The sequence below is a fragment of the Sarcophilus harrisii genome, chromosome 5 (genome assembly GCF_902635505.1).
Source record: "Sarcophilus harrisii chromosome 5, mSarHar1.11, whole genome shotgun sequence".
NCBI lineage: Eukaryota > Metazoa > Chordata > Mammalia > Dasyuromorphia > Dasyuridae > Sarcophilus > Sarcophilus harrisii.
The window spans coordinates 77,245,889-77,266,804 of NC_045430.1; the positions used below are offsets into that span (position 1 = coordinate 77,245,889).

At 35.3% G+C, this 20,916-nt stretch overlaps 1 protein-coding gene across 4 annotated transcripts in view; it reads left to right on the top strand.

Moving 5' to 3' along the window:
- The window catches only part of TAFA2 (TAFA chemokine like family member 2), a 539,444-nt gene that overhangs the window by 205,346 nt on the left and 313,182 nt on the right, over positions 1 to 20,916 (top strand). For 3 of the 4 annotated variants that reach the window (XR_004229940.1, XM_031940950.1, XM_031940951.1), the window contains exon 1: positions 3,495 to 3,597. The exons of the other annotated variant lie outside the window; for it this stretch is intronic. The gene's annotated coding sequence lies outside the window, so the exon portion shown is untranslated. Of the gene's footprint in view, positions 1 to 3,494; positions 3,598 to 20,916 lie in introns of those variants that run through there. 4 annotated transcript variants of the gene reach the window in all.

The following is a 20,916-nucleotide window of genomic DNA, read 5'->3' on the forward strand; positions in this document are numbered from 1 at the left end:
ATTTATGATATTTAGAAACAGTTTCCTCAGGATAGTACCATGTTTCTGTGACTTTTGAGGTATTACAGCAGAAGAGATGAAGAAAAACTTTTATAATAGAGTGGGAGTTTCAAAGGCAGTGTGAAAGAAGATAAAATGAAATAAGAAGCAGGGGTGGGTAGGGCTCAGATGAATTGAGACAAGAGTATGCTAAAAGTAAAAGGGTTTCCACTTAAAGTAGTAGTGATTTTGGTTGACAGAGATTAGGTCATCAGGAATTTTGGGGTAGACCAGAAGGGAATCAGAGAAGGGAGAATAAATGGATGCTTAAAGAATAAATCAGCTCAAAGATTTTAGGAGGCTTTTGATAGCTTGATTGAATAGCTGGGCAGGACTGGTGACTGGCATTTTTAGATGCTACAGTATATAAAAACTCTCCTTGAGTTTGTGCTTTACTAAAATCCTTAGCTGTTTTTCCAATGGAATTGCTTCTAGCCATGCTTTCTTTATCCTTTACATCTGTGTAAATTAAAAATAAAACTATGTGTAAGGCATTGTTAGTTCTGGGCACATAAAGATAAGAAGGATCAACATTAAATTTTCCTTGATGATGCTGAGGAGGGAGAAGAGAGAGAGCTTTTAAAATCTGTGTAAGACTTTTAAATTATCCTTATTGGTATCCCTCTGCCTATAATTTGATGTATATCCATGGATAGATGTCATGATGTGAATGAGAGCCAACAAAGGAGACCTCCTCACACTGGTAGGCAAAGAATCAAGAGAAAGCAGCATGACAAAAAATCCAGAGAGTGAGGAGAGAAAATCTAGGAGGAAGGGATAGACACCAGTGATTTTTTTCCTTTGTAACTCTAGTATTTATGACTTTAGTTGATACAGAGTAGGTGCTTAATAAATGTTTGCTGACTGATTACATTTTATCTTAGCTTCAGACCAAGGTTCTGGCCCATTTGGACTCTAATGAGTTAACTTACTCTTGGCTTTGTGTCATCTGTCTATTTTATAAGCATGCCATTTATACATTTATCTAAGTTGGACACTTCTATCTAAGTTGACATTGAGCTAAGATTGATTACACTTTGTGACTGGCTATTCTACCAGTTCAGAGTGCATAGAAATGGATCATTTAGTAATCCATGTTGCCCACAAATATTGCAGGAGGGATTTTGCCAAATGCTATGCTAAAATCTAGGTATGTCTCTAACATTCCTTCTTATCCACCAGTCTGGTAAAATTGAAAAGGAAGATAGTAAGCTTGATTAGAGAAAATCAGTTAGAGGATGTAGACTAAGAAAGACTAAATGATATATTTAGGGTCAAATAAGTAATAAGCAATAGTGCTGGGATTTGAACACCTGTCTTCTGGTTTTAAATTCAGTAGGGCTTTTATGATGTAACTGAAAACAGAGAAAGCTTGCTATAAACTCTGTTTTTCTCTGACTCTCCTCTCCCCTCCTTCTTTATCTCTGTTTCTCTGTCTGTCTCTCTCCCCTTTCTCTCTCTCTCTCTCTCTCTCTCTCTCTCTCTCTCTCTCTCTTTTCTTCTTTACTTCTCTCTTCTATCTTTTTCAATCTTTCTGGTTTTTTTTGTCTCATTTGTGTATATACATATGCATATCTCTCTCATAAATAATGCTCATTTTCTGCCCCAGATAAAAATACAAAAGGATTGGATGATATGGTTTGTGTGGCCCTACTTATACACGTAGGGAGTTCTTGGACATGAAGCTGACTTTCTCTTCTACTTTCCACTTGCATAAATACAAAGTTTTACAATATTTTTTCATATCTGGTTTTGGAACAGAGGGCATGAGTAGAGGTGACATCGCATTCATACCATATGATTTGCCTTTAGATGTTTTATTCTAAGCTCCATTTGGCAAATTATTTCCTTCAACATTGCTTAACACCCTATTTTTAGGCAGTTGCGTCATAACCCCTTTGCTAGTGTTGATCTAGAATGAAGAAAAATCCAATAAAAGGCACTTTCAAAGTGGTGTGTTACGTATCTCAGCCTCCTCTTATTCCCTTCACAGGGACATATGAAACAAATTAAAATGATTTATTAGGAATGAAGAATCCATTCTAGGATCCTTACTCAGCTGTTTTCATAGAGTACAGTAGAAGTAGGAAAACATTTGTCATTTTTGGACAGATTAAGAATAAACAATATAGAGGACTAGTTTCAGGTACATACAGTTTAGTTTCTGAAATCTTATATGCATGAAATTTAGCTATCATTATACTCCAATAAAAATGGTAGTTCTGCTCAAGTTTTGATCCTACTTTTTTGTGAATTTTAAATAACTGACTTTACAAGTCAAGTTTGATTCTTAGCACTTTGCCTAGTATTTCCTTTGTCAGGATATTAATTTTTTTTGTTTTGATTTTGAAAGTGACTTAATAGATAGGTAATTTAAAGGTAGCTGGATGGTGCTTGTGTAACCACCACTGTACTTGGAACACTGTACTTGGAATAAGGTAGACTGAGATTAATATGGATTCAGACACTTAACTCTCTAACCTGGAAAAGTCACTTAATATTTATCTATCCCAGTTTGCTCAATTATAAAATGAGGATAATAATTGTAGAGTACAGACTAGCTCCCTGGAGGGCCTCGGGGTTGGGCAGAGTCAGAATAAATTAAAGTCCTTGGTCTTTAGGGGGAGAAGTGAAGGAGGCAGGCAAACTGCCATGAGGCTCACCAAAGGTATATCATGGATCCTAGAGTTGAGAGTCACAGCCTCTCTCCTCCTCATCCTGCTGCCAAGTGACTCTGGCCTTTCTCCCTCTGCCCTCCAATCCTTGCCTATGGTTATCTTAACACCAAACATTCAGCAAGCACCAATGGTGAGAAGAGTCATTTATCCAAATGTATGCTAATAGAGTCCTTATCTCAGATCATATAGGTAATTAACCTTAAGTGCTCAGTTGTCTGATTCAAGCATACCTTTTCAGAGTTTCAGCCCTCTGCATCTCCTGCTTTCTTTTGTTTTAGAACACAGGTGATCACGCCCTCCTTGACTTCTCAGGGAGGTGAGAACCCCAAAAAGGAGGTGATCACCACCCCCTCCCCCCGAGTTCTCAGGAAAGGGGGGTGAAAACACCAAAAATGAGGTGATTATGCCCCTCTCCTCCACCCCCCGATTTCTCAGGAAAGGAGGTGAAAGCACTAAAAAGGAGATGATCACACCCTCCCTGACTTCTCAGGAAGAGAGATGAAAAATACCAAAGGGAATTGGGAGTCAAGCCAGATATTGTTAGCAGGTTTCTGGGCTGAAGGGTCTTACTAGAAACAGGTATACACAAACCCATCAACATGGGAGGTATTACACAAGCACATAGTAATAAAGCACAGGCTAGTAGTGATGACTCTCCTCACAGCTGGTGCAGGCTCAATGTGGTGTAACAAACATGAATTGTATATGCAAGTAGTGATATAACAAACAATATGAATCAACATGGTGTTGTAAAAGATTTCTAGAAGTCCTAGAAAGAGGGTATGTAAATAAAAATCACACATCTGCCTCCTTCAATAATAGTGCCTGCTTCCCAATGTTGTGATGAAGATGAGATAATATTTGAAAAGCACATGGCACAGTATGTAGTACATAATAAGTGCTTATTTTAATTTTTATTATTATTTATTTCCTTTCCATTTCTGAATAGTAGTATCTTAGAATAATGATATCTTGTAATGTCAGTTCTCTGCTCAAAATTATTTGTGGCTAACTATTGGCTACTAATCAAAGTTCAAATTACACTGCTCAGTATTTGAAGTCTTTGAAATATGGTGCCATTTTCCAACTTTATTTCATTATTGCCTTATATATACTCTTTATTATAGCCAAACTATACTGTTCTCTCTCCTTTGATCATATTTTTAAAATTTATCATCCATATAACTTTTTTAATACTTTCCCCTATGCCCAAAATGCCCCCTTTTGGATTATTGAATCCTACCCCTCTTTTAAAGATGAACGTGAATGCCAAGATTAATCCTCTGTATACTTTAGGTGTTTAATAAATCCTTTTTGAATTTGAATTTTAAGCAATAGCCAGACAGGTCACTGAACTGTGTATGTTGGGGAGGTGGCATTTAGAGCAGTGCAGTGGTTAGGGGGCTGGACCTAGAATCAGGAAGACCTGAGTTTAAATCTGGTCTCAGTTGTACATATGCCAAATTATGATCCTAGTGATCCCCAACTGCTTCAGTTTCCTCATCTGTAATACAGTGATAATAATGGCAACTACCTTCAGGATGTAAAAAGGATCAAATGAGATACTATTTGTAAAATATATTGCAAAATTAAAATATTATAGACATAGCTATTATCATTACTAATACTATTCCTCTTCCTTTCTTTTTCTTCTCCTCCTTATACTACTATTACTACTACTACTACTACTACTACTACTACTACTACTACTACTACTACTACTATCACTACTCTGGATAATGGAAAGAGACAATCTACTCAAACCTTTAAATGTTTTCTTTCTTTTTTGGTGAATCTGGCAAAAGAAGATATAAAGATGATATTTGAAATATATCCTTTTGTTTTGTGAGATATTAAGTAAATCCATTGTAGAAAGAGTAGCCAGGTAGATATAAGGTAAATATCTCCTTTTGATATACTGTACTTCTTGCCACAGTTCCATTCTATTTCATATGCTTATTTCTATCTACCTAGCCCTCTTTCTAACTTCAATATATATATATATATATATATATATGTGTGTGTATATATATATATATATATACACACATATATATATACATATTGAAAATGTTATTGAGATTACTGCTACTCAATTTCATTATTAGTTGTTTTCCATTTTAATAATTAAAGACATTTACTATATGAGTTAATGACAACCCCCCCCCCTCAAAAAAAAGCTACTACTGGGTGAAATTTCTGAAATTTATATATATATATATATGAAACTTCAATTACATATAGATATACATATATGTATATCTATCTATCTATTTAGTACAGTTTTCTGGATTAAAAACAAAGGGGAATCAGGCACTAGATTCTGTGATAAAAATGTGGTATTGCCAGTTAAAATAATCCCTCTTGACCAGTTAGTGAATATATGTATATTAACATGGGCGTAGCTTAATAAACCCATCACCTTGGCTTCTTCTAGATATTATTTAAATGTGGCAGAAATAGATTAAGTATCAAATGACATTAGGGAAATCAGTAATTTTGCATTTCATGGACTCAACTGAAAGTTGGACCATAGGAAATGATTTAATGTCATCACCCTTGGTGATTCTAGACTTCACCTAACCATGGGGATGTGGGGAGCCCATGATGATGCTTTTCCATTATGGCATGCATAAAGATGTTGGCTCTGTTGCTACTTGGTTGTAGATTTGTATCAAACCCTTGCTGCACAGATGGATAATGGTTTGCATGCACAGATGGAACAGGGAACGGCAAGTTCATTGGCAGAGCTTGTTCTAGGAGAGATCAAGGGAAAAAAGAGGAAGAGGAGGGAAAGAAGCAATATGAAAAATTAATAACTACTTGATTTTGTAGAAAATATTTCCTTTCCTGATGTCTTTTAAAAAAGAGGAAACAGAAAAAAAATTTCAGAAATTTCACCCAGTAGTAGCTTTTTTTTTTTTTGAGGGGGGGGTTGTCATTAATTCATATAGTAAATGTCTTTAATTATTAAAATGGAAAACAACTAATAATGAAATTGAGTAGCAGTAATCTCAATAACATTTTCATATATTCCTACAGAGCAGAAAAAGTTGAATTAAAAGAATGAAAACAATGATAGATTTCCCATATTTTCAACTATAGGGACCATTATAATTGAAATTTAAACCAGCAAAAGCAGAGGCTTTCTACAAAGAAAGCATTCCTGGTACACTGAAAAGTTTCCTTACTTTTTTTGCTGGCATTTCATCTTTAATGTTTGACATTTGCCTCATTTTATCACATGTCATTATCCTTAAATAGACATCAGATGGAACCATTGTTTCCTGATATAAGGTTTATAGTCTTCCTTGAAAACTCTTCTCTGAACCTTTCCATAAAAAGGGAAAAAGATGTCAGGGATTCTTATCAATCATCAATTATCAAGCATTTATTTAGTGAAGACTCAAGGGTCATATAAAGATCACTGCTAGATACAAGGGAAGTACTATACAAAAGAAATTCAGGCAATTTTTTATATAAGAACAATTCATACTTAGAATGATGTTGATGAGGAAAGGGATAATTTGCCCTTTATATCAATCTTAATTTAGTTGGAGGTGATCAGCCTAGACAGTTTTCTTTTTATATAATTGTAGAAAGATATAGTTTTTGAATGCCACCTTTTTCTTGAAGCTTCCACTGGTCAACCTTTGCATGGATGAGCTCTTCTTCCTCCAGTGTCTGAAACACTGTTTATACTACTCATCTATTTATTCCTTGTATTATAGGGTTTTTCTTAGAGTTACATGTAAACATGCCTAATCTCTCTCACTATATTCCAAATTTATCAGGAACCCTTTCCTTCTTTATATCCCCCTTTTTCTTCTTCCTTCAACTCTAGCATAATACTTAGCACATAATATATAATAAAAATTTGTTGATCGATTAAATGGAGAGGTATTTTGTCTGACTTTATCAATCAAAAAGTATTTTTTAAATGCCTACTGTGTGCCAGGTATGATGTTAGGTGCTGGGAATATAACTTCCTGGGATAAAATCATCCTTACATGAGAGTAGTTAACAGTCAGGAATATTCCATGCTTTCCCAAAGCCCTACCAATATGCTTTTGAAAAACAAAAGTTGGATACTATTTTTAAAAGCTATGTTCCATATCTGGATTTTCTGAATGCTTTGACATGGTGAACAAGAGAAATATACTCATTTGTCGCGGTGTGGTGGAAAGTTTTGAAGCCCAGAAAACCTGGCTTGAGTTGACTATGAAATGTACCAACCATATAATTTTATACAATTTCTCTTCTCTGACTTTCCATTTTATCTTTTGCAAAATGGGGACAAGTAATATTTGTACTAATTCCCTCTAAGCAATGGAATGAAGATCAATTAAGAAACTGTTTGTAAAGCTCTGTGTAAACAAAACACTCCAGAAAAGAAAGCTATTATTATGGTGATTATTCCCTCTTTAGCTAGGAATTGGAAAGATTACTACGAAGAGATGGCTGCAGTTAACAGTGATGATGTTGGAGGATTTGTTCTGAACTGACTTTCAGTACCTTCCTATATTTATTGGCCATGATTTATGAAGAGAAGGGAAATGCTTTTAGCTTGTGAAAATTTGTGTGTGATGTGATGGTGGTGAATTTTAGTTATTTGAGGGGTAAAAGTTGGAAAATTATAAAGAAGGACCACTGAATTTTCATCCCTTCATGACTGAAACACTTGGGATCAGTGGCCTTCAATGGATGCTTTGCACAGAGGACTATAGATTTCTTGTTAGAAGAAGTGGGAAGGAAACTTAGAGGTCATAAAATATAGCCTCTTTTTAGTGGGGGTCAAGTAATTTGACCCAAAGAGGAGAAACTTTCAGAATTTTTCAATTGAATTCAATCCAACAAAAGTCAATCTCAATCTTTTTCTATTTCTTAATGAGAGTATTACAGAAATGCCTTATTTCCCCAAACACAATCAACTTTTTGTTTCCATAGGAAAAAATCTCATCTTGGGGAGTCTATCTGTAAAGAAATCTGACAGGGAAATGAAGCACGTATAACATATTTATTGATGATCTGACATAGTTAATTCTGTCTTTGAGAAGTGAGGATAGCAGCCAGAGAACAGCATGTTTCATTGATAGCAAGGCAGGACCTTTTGTGTCCTGCTCTGGTGGGGCTTGATGAACTAGCTGCCTGATAGTTCATGTAAGTGCTTCTTTGCAGGTGGAATCTCTAGTTGTGGAAAAATTGTGAGAAATAGAGATATGGACTTTAATTTTTATTTCTTCTCTAATCTCTCAGTAAATGGAAAGGGGGAAAAGCACACACACTCATACACAGAGGAAAGAAAAGAAAAACCAGAGCTTTATAGGAGGATATCCCCAGATGAGAATGGTTCAACATTTTCTGAATTTATTTTTTCAGGTAAACAAATGGAGTACAGGCACAGACCCTCAAGCACTTCAGTAATACAATTTTCTTCCATCCTAGTTTGTCTGCTTATTATAGAACCAGGGGAAGCTGATGACACTCTTGATGCACATAAATGTGAGCATCTCAGAACTGAATCTATATTTGCCCTGTTTTTAAAGCAATCTCAAGATTATCTTGGTTGTTTCAAACCCCTCATCCCCATTGAATACTTTTTAACTGCCCTTATTGTCACATTAGGATACATTGAAAGACTTAGGGATGCTTGACCTATAGAAGACAAGATGGGGATGGAAGCAGCAAGGGAGTCATCTTAGCTTATTCTTTTTGAATATTTGAAGAATTGTCATGTAGAAGAGAGATTAGATTTGTTTGGGTTGGCCCCAGAAGATCAAACTAGAAGCATTAGATGAATGTTTCAGAGAAGACCTAATAATTATGGTTCTTTTATGGTGACAGTGGTAGATTCTTTTTTCCAGGAACAAAAAGACCAGTTTGTACAATTCCTTCACAAACATGGAAGTACCTTAGATATAATCTAGTCCAAGTATTTAATTTTTATAGATGATATAACTGAGGCCCAGGCTGGTTGTATTGATTTATTCTAGGTCATATGACAGCTAGGTGCTGTAATAGATAGAGTCTTGGGCTTGCATCCAGGAAGGCTTGCTTATCTTCCTGAATTCTAATCAGGCCTCAGATACTTACTTACTAGCTGTGTGATGGTGGGTAAGTCATTTTCCTCTCTTTGTTTCAATTCCTCATCCATAAAAATGACCTGGAGGAGGAAATGGTAAAGCTCTCTAACATCTTTATCAAGAAAATTTCAGATGAGATCATGAAGAGTCAGACACAATTGTAGTGCTATTCAACTTGGATCACACAGAGAGCATCAGAAGTAGATTTGGAACCCAGGTTTCTGGCTCTAATTTCCATGTTCTTTCCACTACTTCTCTACCGTGAATAGATGTTTTTTCATGCAGCTTCTTACACATAAATAATCCTTGGTCATGAGCCTGCTTTTATCCACAAAAATATTTTCATTTCTTTTTTGAGTAAACTGAAATTATGATTCATACTGTGGTCTTCTATGAATCACAATTATATACAATCATTGAAAAAACAGTTATTAAAAGGGAGGGAGATCACATCACAAATCAACCATTTTGGGATTGTGAATCCTAGTACCCCTCTCTTATACTATTATATGCAATATTGCTTGGGAATGTCAGATTTGTCTTCTACACAAACATTTTATCCTTCCTGGTTAGAAATAATTGTCGGTGATGTTGGCAAAAATTAGAGATTAAATCCTAATGCACATGTTCAGTCTAGTTTTTCATTAAAGGCCTGTCACAATCTGGCACCATTAAATGAGAACCTCTCACTGAAATAATTGAATGAGAGCTCCTTGTTTTGGAGGAGTTTTAAAAGTTGGGAGAAGTCTTGATCAATTTTTCCTACCCATTCCAGTTCTTTCATTTGGCAGCAAATGCCTCTCTAAATGAGTGAATGTGTAGTAATTTTAAGTCCACTCTAGGGAGGAGGAAAGGAAACTCATAAATAAGTGTTGTGTCCAAAGGAAATTTATTAAATAATATACTTTGTGATTAGGTAGTGATGGTACTGAGATGGTTTCCAAATATACTTTCACATTGAGATAGTGTTGTAAGTTATCCCTATTAGGTGATTTGGCAGCTCCTAATGTCTTTCTAGCATTCCCTTTTTTGTATCAGATAAATTTTGTTTTTAACATATGTTAGAGGTACTTCCTCCTTTTGGGGGGTTGCAGAATGGGGTACCAGAGTTTTATGCTACTTCTGTTTCCAGATATATGCTTTGGGATTTTTGAGTATTTGGTTGAGAGGGATGAGAGCATAAGACTGGAATATTCTTTGAAACACAAAGTCAGATTGTTTTTTGTATGTATAATTGAGGGAACCAGGAAAAGGGCTCTTAAAAATATAATGTTAATAAGCAATGTGCCCAACCAACTGCTCCTATGCTTTTCTAATCTCCTTTCTTTTCTCACACCAACCCTTTTACCTGCAATGACATTGAAATATGACCCGAATCTGAAGTTGCAGTTTAAAGGCCACCTCTGCTGTTAGGTATCCCCAATTCTTCCTCAATTAGAAATAGTTTTCCTTTTCTTGAAGATTTTATAGCTCTGTACCAGTTATAGCTTTTGGTACTAGAAGAACTGAACCACAACAATATTGACACTTACTGAAAATAGAAACATAAAATGTGAAGAAGTTGCAGCTAAAACAAATGGCTCACAGGTTGTCCTTGGAGAGGCAAATAAAGAAATTGGCAGAGTTGGTATCATCATATGCCTCAAAGGCAGCAAAAAACATAATTTTATGGGAAACTTGGTAATCTCCTCCTGCCATGCTCACGATGAATGTAAGCAGAAAGATCACCATGAAGATAATTGCAACTTATGTGCCAACATCTGCTGCAGAGGATAAAAAAGTAGGGGACTTTTCTGAAGAACTTGATAAGAACTGATCAGCTAAATCAAAGCATCCTTTGACGTGGTGACTTAAATGTGATGGCAGGGCATGATAAAGTTTGAGATAAAGAATTCAAATGGGACACACTAGGGTAGAAGCTTTATGAACAGATATCACAACTAATTTCTTTTAAAAGAGTGAGCTGTAAGGCATGGGGAATGGTGAGTTTTTTACATCAATACTTAGATGGGTCTGTGATTTCATCAGTGAGTATCCCTTCCAAAAGGAGGTTCCTTTTATGGATTCTTGTCCATGACCGATCATAAATACTTTTTAAAGGGTCTGACCAATATGCTGTGAGCCTTCCTCTAATTCACTTGATAGTTTGTGAATAATGAAGCATACAAGCTATTTATTGGTTATCCCTTGATCTTGCTGTCTGAACCATCTTCTTTTGTCTCACTTTGTCTCATCTTTATCTGTCTTATAGTATCTTCTATATCACTTCTCTTGTGAAATTCTTGAAACAAATAGTAAAGACATTAGATCCCATTTTTAGTATTTCTTGAAAGGCACTATAGATAGACAGGGAATTGGACCTAAAATGACCAGGAAGAAGAGGGAAGATTAGGTTTTATCTGGGAAATTGAAAATCCTGACTAGGGTCAAAGTTTAAGAGTTGTGGCAATGAGAGTGATACAGTTATAACAAAAAAAATTTATTAAAATAACAGAAAACATAAAGGTATATATATATATATATATGTGTGTATGAAGCTTATGCTTCTAACAGCAAGCCAAGGCTTCAATAACATCTCTAAAAACTAAAAAGAGATGAATGAGGAGCTCTCAACATCTTGGCTAAGTTGTACCATTATTGTGTTCTTTGTTCAGAAACCAGCTCAGCAAATGAGTCTTGTACAATAGGTGTCACCTAGTTATATAATTCATAAGAACAAATAAAGGGATTCCAGTGACTGGGCTCTAGCAGAGGTCACTGTATGTCTAAAATCAAGATAGACCTTTTGTTCAACTTGTCTTCAGATAAATAAGCCCTTTAGCAAATTTCCTTGTTACTTAAAGATATAATTCAATTTGTACTAGAGTTATTGTGATGACATCATGGAGCTAGCAAAATATTTTCACTACTGATCACACCTATTTTGGTTGAAATGGTTCAATTCATAAGAATTAGCAAGGGATTATTCTTTATTCTCTCTCTCTCTCCTTTCTTTCTTCCTTCCTTCTTTCCTTCCTTCCTTCCTTCTTTCCTGCCATCTACTCCACTACCTTTCTAATATGAATAATGATAATTAGGAAAAAATACTCATGATGAAATAGAATAGTTTTTTTTTTTTAATTGGAAGTCTTCTGTATTACATTACTTTAGCACTCACTGCTCCTTCTGCAACCACTTTTTTATATTCCAATTGGATAACCATATTCTGGATCAAAATGACTTTATGTCACTAAGTCATAGTGATTTTTTTGTTTAGTTAATTTTTATTAAAAAATGCAAATGCATTGTTAAAAGCTAATTAGTCAAAGTTAAAATGGTACTTAACTCAGTTTGAGTATGGAAAGAAAACTGAACTTTAGAAACAACAAAAATCCCTTGAATATTTTATATTTTCAATATTTGGCATTATTTTATACAATATTATTTTAAAATGAATCTTTAAAAATTTTCCTAGTGGGTATTTCTTATTAACTCAGTATGATATTAAGTCTATAAAACAAATTTCCAATGTTTTGTGCATTGTGCATGTTTTAGCCCATGCATGGAAATAAAAAAGCTGATTATGCTATGAAAATATGGTATTCTGTTACTTATAATAAGCAGCAGAGGACCTTGTAGTGTATATAGAAAAATAAACAGTCCAACAAGAATAGGAAAGTAGCTTAGTCTAGAATTTGTTTTTTATAGTGGTGATGTGACCCTTGTGCAGATGGTACTTATGCTTAATAAACAAAGTTAATTTTAATCATTTTTATTTTGGTTTCTAGCCCCTGTCACTGTTGGTTATAAGAATTCTAAAGACCTTTTGCTGCGATTAAATCACACAGTAAGGGTTTAGAAAACTTTGATCATACATAATTTAAACAATTCATGTGAACTTGCTTAGAAATCATAGGACTTTCCAAGACCTGGAAGCTATAGTCATTCAGTTTCTTCTGTTTTGTAAAAGAAAACTTTGAAACACAGAGGCTAAATGATTTTGTGATTATACAACTATTTATTAGCAGAGTCAAATGTTAATTATTTCATTTTGGGAGGAATGGCAAGGATAATTCTACACATAAGGAGGAATGGCAAGAATCATTGCTAATGCTTTTTTAGGAGGGCACTATCTTCTCTCTACCCACTGAAGTTGTCTTAACATGGTAGATAAAAGCAGTATGAGCCAGAGCCTCTAGGATGATATTTTTATAGACTGTCCCATTTTGTAATCAGATTTATTTGCCTGCAAAAGAGAGATAAAGAAAAAGCCAGATAAAATCTCTATATGGCAGAGCAGTGTAATTTCTAAAATCTATTCTTCCTCAGATGTCTTCCTTGTGTTGTTTGTCCCTGGAGAAATCTTGTATACCAGGCTGTTCTGTGAACTGCCTGAGGTCTTAGAAACAAAAAAATACTAAAAAGGTTATTCAATAATGGTCCTGTTTCACAAGGTCAGTGACAGCTGCATCCTAGACAACACCATCTAAGCCCTCCCCTATCCTCTTTTGGTCATGCATGTGTCAAAGAACAAATAGATCTTTTAATAGATTTGGTCCATAGGGCTCATTGCTCCTATGGCTTAATGGAGAGCCTTGAACTGGGAGGAAAGCATCAGGGTTTTATGTTCAATAAAACAATGACATGAAACACAGGATAAAGGATTTCAGTCCACATTTATCCAATTTGGAGACTGGAGGAAGAAAAAAAATGTTCCACACAATATGCTTATCTAAAACGTAGAATTAGATTCAAAGATCTAAAGCAATTGTATGACTGTGCATTCTGGCAGTAGATTAAGGTCTCACTAGAGTGAAGATAATTCAAAGTCAATGCCAAAGCAACAAATAGTAATGGGGAGAAAGTCTTGCTACTTCATGGATCCATGATTTTATTGGTCTCCCTCCTTGCAGGTGGAAATTGATTTATACTTTTTTATTCCATGTGATTCTCGGTCATATTATCCTGCAAATCTTTCATAGAAGACACTTTCAACACATTGGAATCCTTTTCTTTTACTATTTTGTGGCTACCAGTGAAGACTTTTTTGTTACATTAATTCATTTATTCAATCAATAAACAACAAAGACTTATCATTTCAATCCAATATAATTAACCTTTATTAAGGACTTACTATGTACCAGGAATTGTGCTAGAAGCTGTTAACAAAGAAAGAAGCAAAATAAATCTTGCCTTCAATAATATTACGTTATAATAGGGAAATCAATTTGTATATCTCTTGGTCTATATAAAACAAATACAAGTTAATGCTGGGGACAAAGCATTAGTAGCTGGAGAGAGAAACTTGAGGTGGTATAGAAAAAGCACCAAAGAGAAGGTAGGTTGAGTTTAAGCTCTTAATGGAGAAAATCAGAGATTCTAAAATGGTGGAAGTGAGAAGGAAATCCATTGAAGTCGGAGAAGAGCTTTTGCACAAACAAAAGTAAGACATGTAGTGTCTTGTGTAAGGGCAAATAATGTGGTCAGTTTGGCTACACTGTTGTTTGTATGGTGGAAGTAACATATCATAAGCCTGAAAACATAGGCTGGGGTTAGGTTGTAAAACACTTTAAATGCCAGAGATATTTATATGTGGTCCTGGAGAAAATAGATTCCCATTGGCCTTTATTGACTAAGACAGAAGGCTAGATTGTATCAAGGAGAGACCTGAGATAGGGACACCAATTAAAACCGATTGTAATAGTTCAGATCAGTAAGGTGGTTGTGTGAGAAGATAGAAAGGAACAGATACATAAGATACCAAGGAGATGGAATCAAAATTTGGCAACAGATTGAGTGTTTTCCATGTATGAAGACCAAAATGACATTCTTTGTCAAGTACAAGTGCATACATCTATGGTTGATCAGACTAATAGTTTGGTAGAGCTTGGAAGGCTCTACCACAGATCAGACACAAATAGTCCACATGAACATTTGGAATGGAGATGTCTTTAAATTTGCACATATCATATTCCTTTTCAGCTTACTGCAATTCTGCTTTGTCATAGAGTACAGCATCTTTTTTGAGGTGGGCACTCTATGCTAGATGGTTCTTTGCCAGTGTCTCATTATGTCATACAGTAAATTTCAAAGTTCTTTAGAGATCTTGAGAGTGTTGTTCATTATGCGGGGTGAAGGAAGAAGTAACTATAGAGGATGGCATTGAACTTGTGAACTTGAATGACTGAGAAGATGGTAGTGTCCTCAGTAGAAATAGGGAGGTCTGAAAGAGGGGCAGATTTGGGGGGGAAAGGTTAGTTCTATTTTAAAACTGAACCTATGTTACTAGGATTTCTAGATCTAAGAGTCATATACAGGAAGGTGATAACTATATCTGTAAGAACTGAAGAAGTCACCCAATGAGAAAGTATATAAAGAAGAAGCTTCAGGACAAAACTGTAAGATACATTCTTGTAAAGGGCTGAAACTTTTGAGTTGGAAGCACTGAGGTCGGACAACCGAGCACTTAAGACTAATTACTGATTGGACAATATTAACATATGCTTGGAAAATGGCCTGTTCCACTATCCTGTGCTAGCTCAATAATTGGTGTATATAGAGAATTGTAGGAGGGACTAGGGGGTGGAGTAAGATTAGCCAGAGTCACTTTTGGGTGGGAGACAAAGAGGAGAGGTTGTGGAGATTCTGTGTCCATCCAATTCACTTCTATCCTTAAAGACCAAAAATAAAGACCAAGGACTTTTGCTTATCCTGACTCTGGCTGATTATAAGATATCCAGGGAGCTGACTTGGTCTTCACATATTCTCATTTAGGGGACATAATATGAATGATGAACCAGCAAAAGAAATTGATAACAAGCACTTAGAGAACTGAGAAGAGTAATCTAGGACCAGGAAGGAAAGAGTTTGTAAAAAGAGAGGGTAGTTAATGAAAGCAAAGGCAGCAAAATTCAAGAAGAATGAAAGTTGAGAAGAAAACATTTTGGTTTGGCAATTACAATATTAATGGTTATTTTGGAGAAAGCGGTTTCAGTTGAGTGATGAAGTCACTATGATTAGAGAAAGATGGTGAATGGTTGAGTGAGCAATATACTGTAGAAGATAGGAGGGGACAGAATCAAGGGTATATGTAGAAGGACTAGTCTTCATAAAAGGAAAAGTTATTCTCTTATCAGAGAGGGGACAAAGAGAGGGGAGGGGTTGGAGACATGAGCTCAAGAAGTTGTGGGATGAAGCAAAGAGAAGGAAACTCAGTGAGAAAGGCTTCAATTTTCTTAGTCAAGTAAGAAGCAAGTTTCACGGCTCAGAGGGGAAGGTGGGGATATAATATTCTAGAGGAAAAAAGAAAATGTTTGAAATCATTCTGTGGGGAGTGAAAGAGAGAATATATTAGGGAGGATTGCCCTGATGCTGTGAAGGCTCAATTAGATAACATCATAAAATAACATAAATATGGTATTTCTATTCAGTAGTACGTGAATGGGAATGGGAAAGCCTAGCCCTAGCACGGTCTTGGCACACAAATGCTGGTTGATTGATTGCTTAAGATCATCTCACAAAAGTTCAAGCTGCAACTTTCTATTTAATCAATTACCTTCAGTTCAGCTACAGCCTTATGGTCTTTGGAATCCCAGAAGCATTGAGTGTTCCAATCATGCCTCCATGCAGGTAATTTGCAGCTGATTAGGTTGACCAAGGGTTCCAGTCTATAAAGTTCTTAGATAAAGTTTCCATTGCCAGGCAACTTTTCGGTTGATTCAGCTTTAATCTTTTTTTCCTTAAAGGGAACATGAAAGCTTTGTTACTTGCTTAGGCTACATAGAATTAGGAGGTTGATAAAGACATTAAGGGTTCTCAGCTTTTCTTAATTACTTATTAATTTTATTGTTCTGTTGTTGAGATTCTTTATAAATTACATTCCATACACTGGAAAGCTCAGGATGATTTGTCTATGCTGTGTCTCTATACACTATCCCTCTTCAGACTAAAACACCCTTCTCTGATTATCATTCCCTTACATATGTTGCCTCTTCCCTATTGGAGTGCAAGCTTCTTGAGAGCAGAAAGAGCCTCACTTTTTGTGTATATATATATCTATTACAATGCCTGACACATTTGACACTGCATAAGTGATTTTTCATTTCATCATTTATTTCTTTTATGCAAAGTAAACCAGAATGGGAAGATAGCACCAAGGAATTTTAGGATAAAGAGAAGAGGGAACTCAGAAAGAATGTTCTACATTTTCTGCTTTTTCTTTTTTTTTTTTCTTTGAAGGTAGAAAGTTAGACAAAATATTATATATTTATATATAAACAATCAGTCATGTTGGACACTGGTGAAAATATGCATTTTCCTATGATATAATAAACTGAAATTTCTTAAAAGTCATAAACTTAAATATCTCAATTTTAGTTTTTGCTTCTAAGCCAGAGTAAGCAGAAGAAAACAGAAAACCATCTGAAAAAGAGGCAGGACCTAGTTTAAAATTAGTCATTTCCACTTGGGGGTATATCCCCTTTGTATTTGCAGAAAATCCTAGGATGGGAACCATGGGAGATAGGAACCTGATTCTGAGAATGGGAAAAGATAGTAAAAGATAGAAGTAGGATTCTAAGTTCCTAAAACAAAGGGAGTAGAGAAAAATGAAAAAAATATCTAGAGTTATGACAGTCAAGCAAATACAAAGGAGTACAGATTGTTAGATGTTTATAAACAACGAGATATGCTCTAAGGAGCATTTGGAAGTAATACAACTCCAAAAGCAACATTGCCTTTCCCATTCTCTTTCAATAGGGGTTCTTAACTTTGAGTTTGGGAATTTTAAAAAAACTGGATAATTGCATTTCAATATAATTGTTTTGTTTTACAATCCTATGTATTTTATTTTATATATTTTAAAACATTATGAGAATTCACCAGACTGACAAAGTAGCAAGTAACACAAAATACGTTAGGAATTCCTAGCAGAGCATACTTCATAGTTGGTCCCTGAAACTCCCTCACTACCCCCAAATTCCATACCTGGGAATGTCTCATGTGGATAAGTATATTGGACAGCAAATACTTTTCACCTCTATTCCCTTACCTAATCATACTGGAGTTACTAACAGGGAGAAAACATCCATTATAATCCTTTCTGTACCTATCCTACTTCCAAGGCCATGTCCAAAAGCTTTATGCTGCATGTTAATTCCCTATCTTGTAATCACAGAAATAGAGAAGCAGTCCCCAGAAAATAGAATCTCCTCAAGTCCCTGGTCCAGCCTGGGAAAAATTCATTTTTTGGGTTAGCATTTGCATATTTTAAATTATTCTACTTTCAGTTCACTGATTTTTTCTAATGTTACTGCCATAAATATGCAGCAGATGTTTCACTAAGTTTGAAAATTAGAAATAATTACTGTAGAAATAGTGCTTATAGATATCATTCTGGGAACCACAGGGGAGACATTGTTTGGAAAGAGATGAGGAGCCACTGAAAAAGAATTAAATACTTTGAGATATTGATTTTTAGAGGAAAGGCCCTAAAATTATATAATCAGATGAGTTAAAACTATAATTTCAAGCTGTGCTCTGATTTGTTTCCTGCTGTTTGATGTTGTCATTTAAGTGAAGTCAGCATGGTCCAGCATTTAAATACAAATTTATAATTCTAAATGTTTTCTATCTTCAAAATGGCACATTTAGGCATGTTTTTTTTTTTTATAAGTGTTAAGTCCTCAGAAGAATTATCTAAATTGAAAATGGTTTTAAGATGAAAACTTTTAGAAAAAGTAAAAGACATAGATTATAAATTAAGTAACTTTGTTTATAGAAAACTTGGGTGGGATAATAGCAATTCAGATAAGATTTGATGTCAGAAAGATCTAGCATTAGTTACTGCCTCTTCCCATCCTGTGTTTGTATGACTTAGAGCAAATCTCTTTTTGATATTGTTGTAAAACTATGATTTATAGATGAGTTGTAAATTTTTCTTGATAGAATGAATTTCCACACTGGAACTTCCCTATGCTGATGAAATCTCTCAAAAAAATTATATGTCATAGAAGGTGATGCAGTGGCTGGAATGTTGAACTTAGAATAAGGAAGACTAGCAATTCAGATTCTATATTAGACATTTATTTAGTTGGACAAGCCACTCAGTCTCTCTCTGCTTCAAATTCCTTATCTGAAGTATAAGAAGAGTACCTCTCAAAGGGTTACTGTAAGGGTCAAATGAGCTAGCATATGTAAAGCTCCTTTTCAACCTTAAATCACAACATAAATACTAGATATTATTAGTTATTAAAAGATCTTGAGGATCCTCTCTTTGGATTCCTTCCTTTTCAAAATAAGGAAATGAAGCTCTGAAGAGGATAAGTGTCTCTACAAAGGCCACAGTGATAGAAGATAGCAGAGCTAATATTCAAACATAGCTAATTATAATTTTCTAATGCTCTAGTTCTAAAGGCAGTATCAATATAATGTAATGGAAAGGATAAACTGGATTTAAAGTAAGACAAATTTAAAACCAAGTTCTGCTACTTATTTGTTCTTTGTGTGAACTTGGCCAAAGCCACTTCTTACTTCTGCTTCTTAATTCTGGGATTAAATAACTTGCCCAGAGTATAAGACAGCTACTAAGTGTGGTGTTTTTTCTTCTAAAATATAAGATTGTTCTCTCTGGGGGAGAGGGTTTCTCGGGGAGGTTTTCTGGAGACAGCTTTAGTTTCAGTTACAAGTAAATAATCACCCAAAATCGCAGCCAGATGATAAAAGTTCAGATCTTTTATTGTGTCCTTCAATATAGCCTGGTTAGTTTTCTTAGAAGCCTATCTTTCTGCCTGGTTCTAAGAGCTCTTGCAGCTTTGTCCTTTGCTCCTGCCTCTGCTTTCTTCAGCCTCCAGCCAGCACCAAGGTGGAAGATGAAAACGAATCTCTCTTGCCTCAGAGAGAGGGCTTATGGGCTTCCTCCCAGAACGCTCCAACCCCAGTCAATGTTCTGAAGTAAGACTGTTGAGTAGCTCACTGAAGCTCTATTTATGCTGAGTGTAAAAGGATGATTCTGCCTTCTGGAGGCAGGGATTAAGGGAGGTATGAATTCAGATATCTCTTTCTAAACCCTGAAATCTCCCAAACATGTGAACTCCAATGAGTACTTAAATATTTCTTGCTTCTATGAGCTCTCTAAAGGTGTGAACACAAGCATCATTTCTGTCAGTTGTACTTAGTACCTTGTTTCAAGTTCTGGCCCAAAATATCTCCTTCTAAGATCAAATCAATCATATTGAACCATGCTAAATTAGATAATTATTGTCTCTATCAACTCTAATGGCTTAGCAGTTTGTAAAGATTCCAACAAGTAAGTGTTCGAGGCTAGATTTGAACTTGGGTTCTCCTGATGCCAGGACTGGTACTCTATCCACCTAGCTCCCCTGTTCCCTCATTTATAAAAGAGAGAGAGTTGGACTTATTTTCCAAGGTAAACTCCCAGCACTAAATTGGTGGTCTATTTATTTCCACATCACCATACTACTTCCAATATTACTTCCTTTGATAATTTCAGAGAATAATATCTCATACTGTACTTTGGATATCTTTCAGGTGCTGCATTAATTTATGAACCATATTTCATTAAGAATAAATTTGGGTCAAATGACCATGGCCCACCAGCTAATAGAGACATCAAAGCCATTTATAAGGCAAGCAGAAAGGTCAAGTCAAGCTGAAGCTAGACATAGAAAATAGGATCAATAAACAGCTAAACCTGTTGGTGAGACAAAGGATATTTCTAGGTGCTGCAGAAAAGGAAATTTGCATTAGTAGGAAAGGAGCAAATCCATTATTGATGAGAATGAGTGATTCTGTACTCCATTGTACACAATGAGGGAACAGTGGTCAGTTTTAGGTGGCAGTCTCCAGGGGACCATACTACCTTCCTCCCAACCTCTCTCCTGTGGTTGGATTTATCCTCTTTTTAAAATTTCAGGCCTTGCTATTTAATATTGCATAAAAATTTTATAGAATGAGTGAGCAATGGAGTATTCATGCTATATGATTACTTCATCAACCATTACTTTTCCCGTTTTACCTGTAATTTATCCAAAGGTAGAGGAAGGCTATACCAGAAGAAGTATAATGGGCTTTTTTCATGGCAGTGTTTATCTCTCCAAATGATACAATAAGTAGATCTC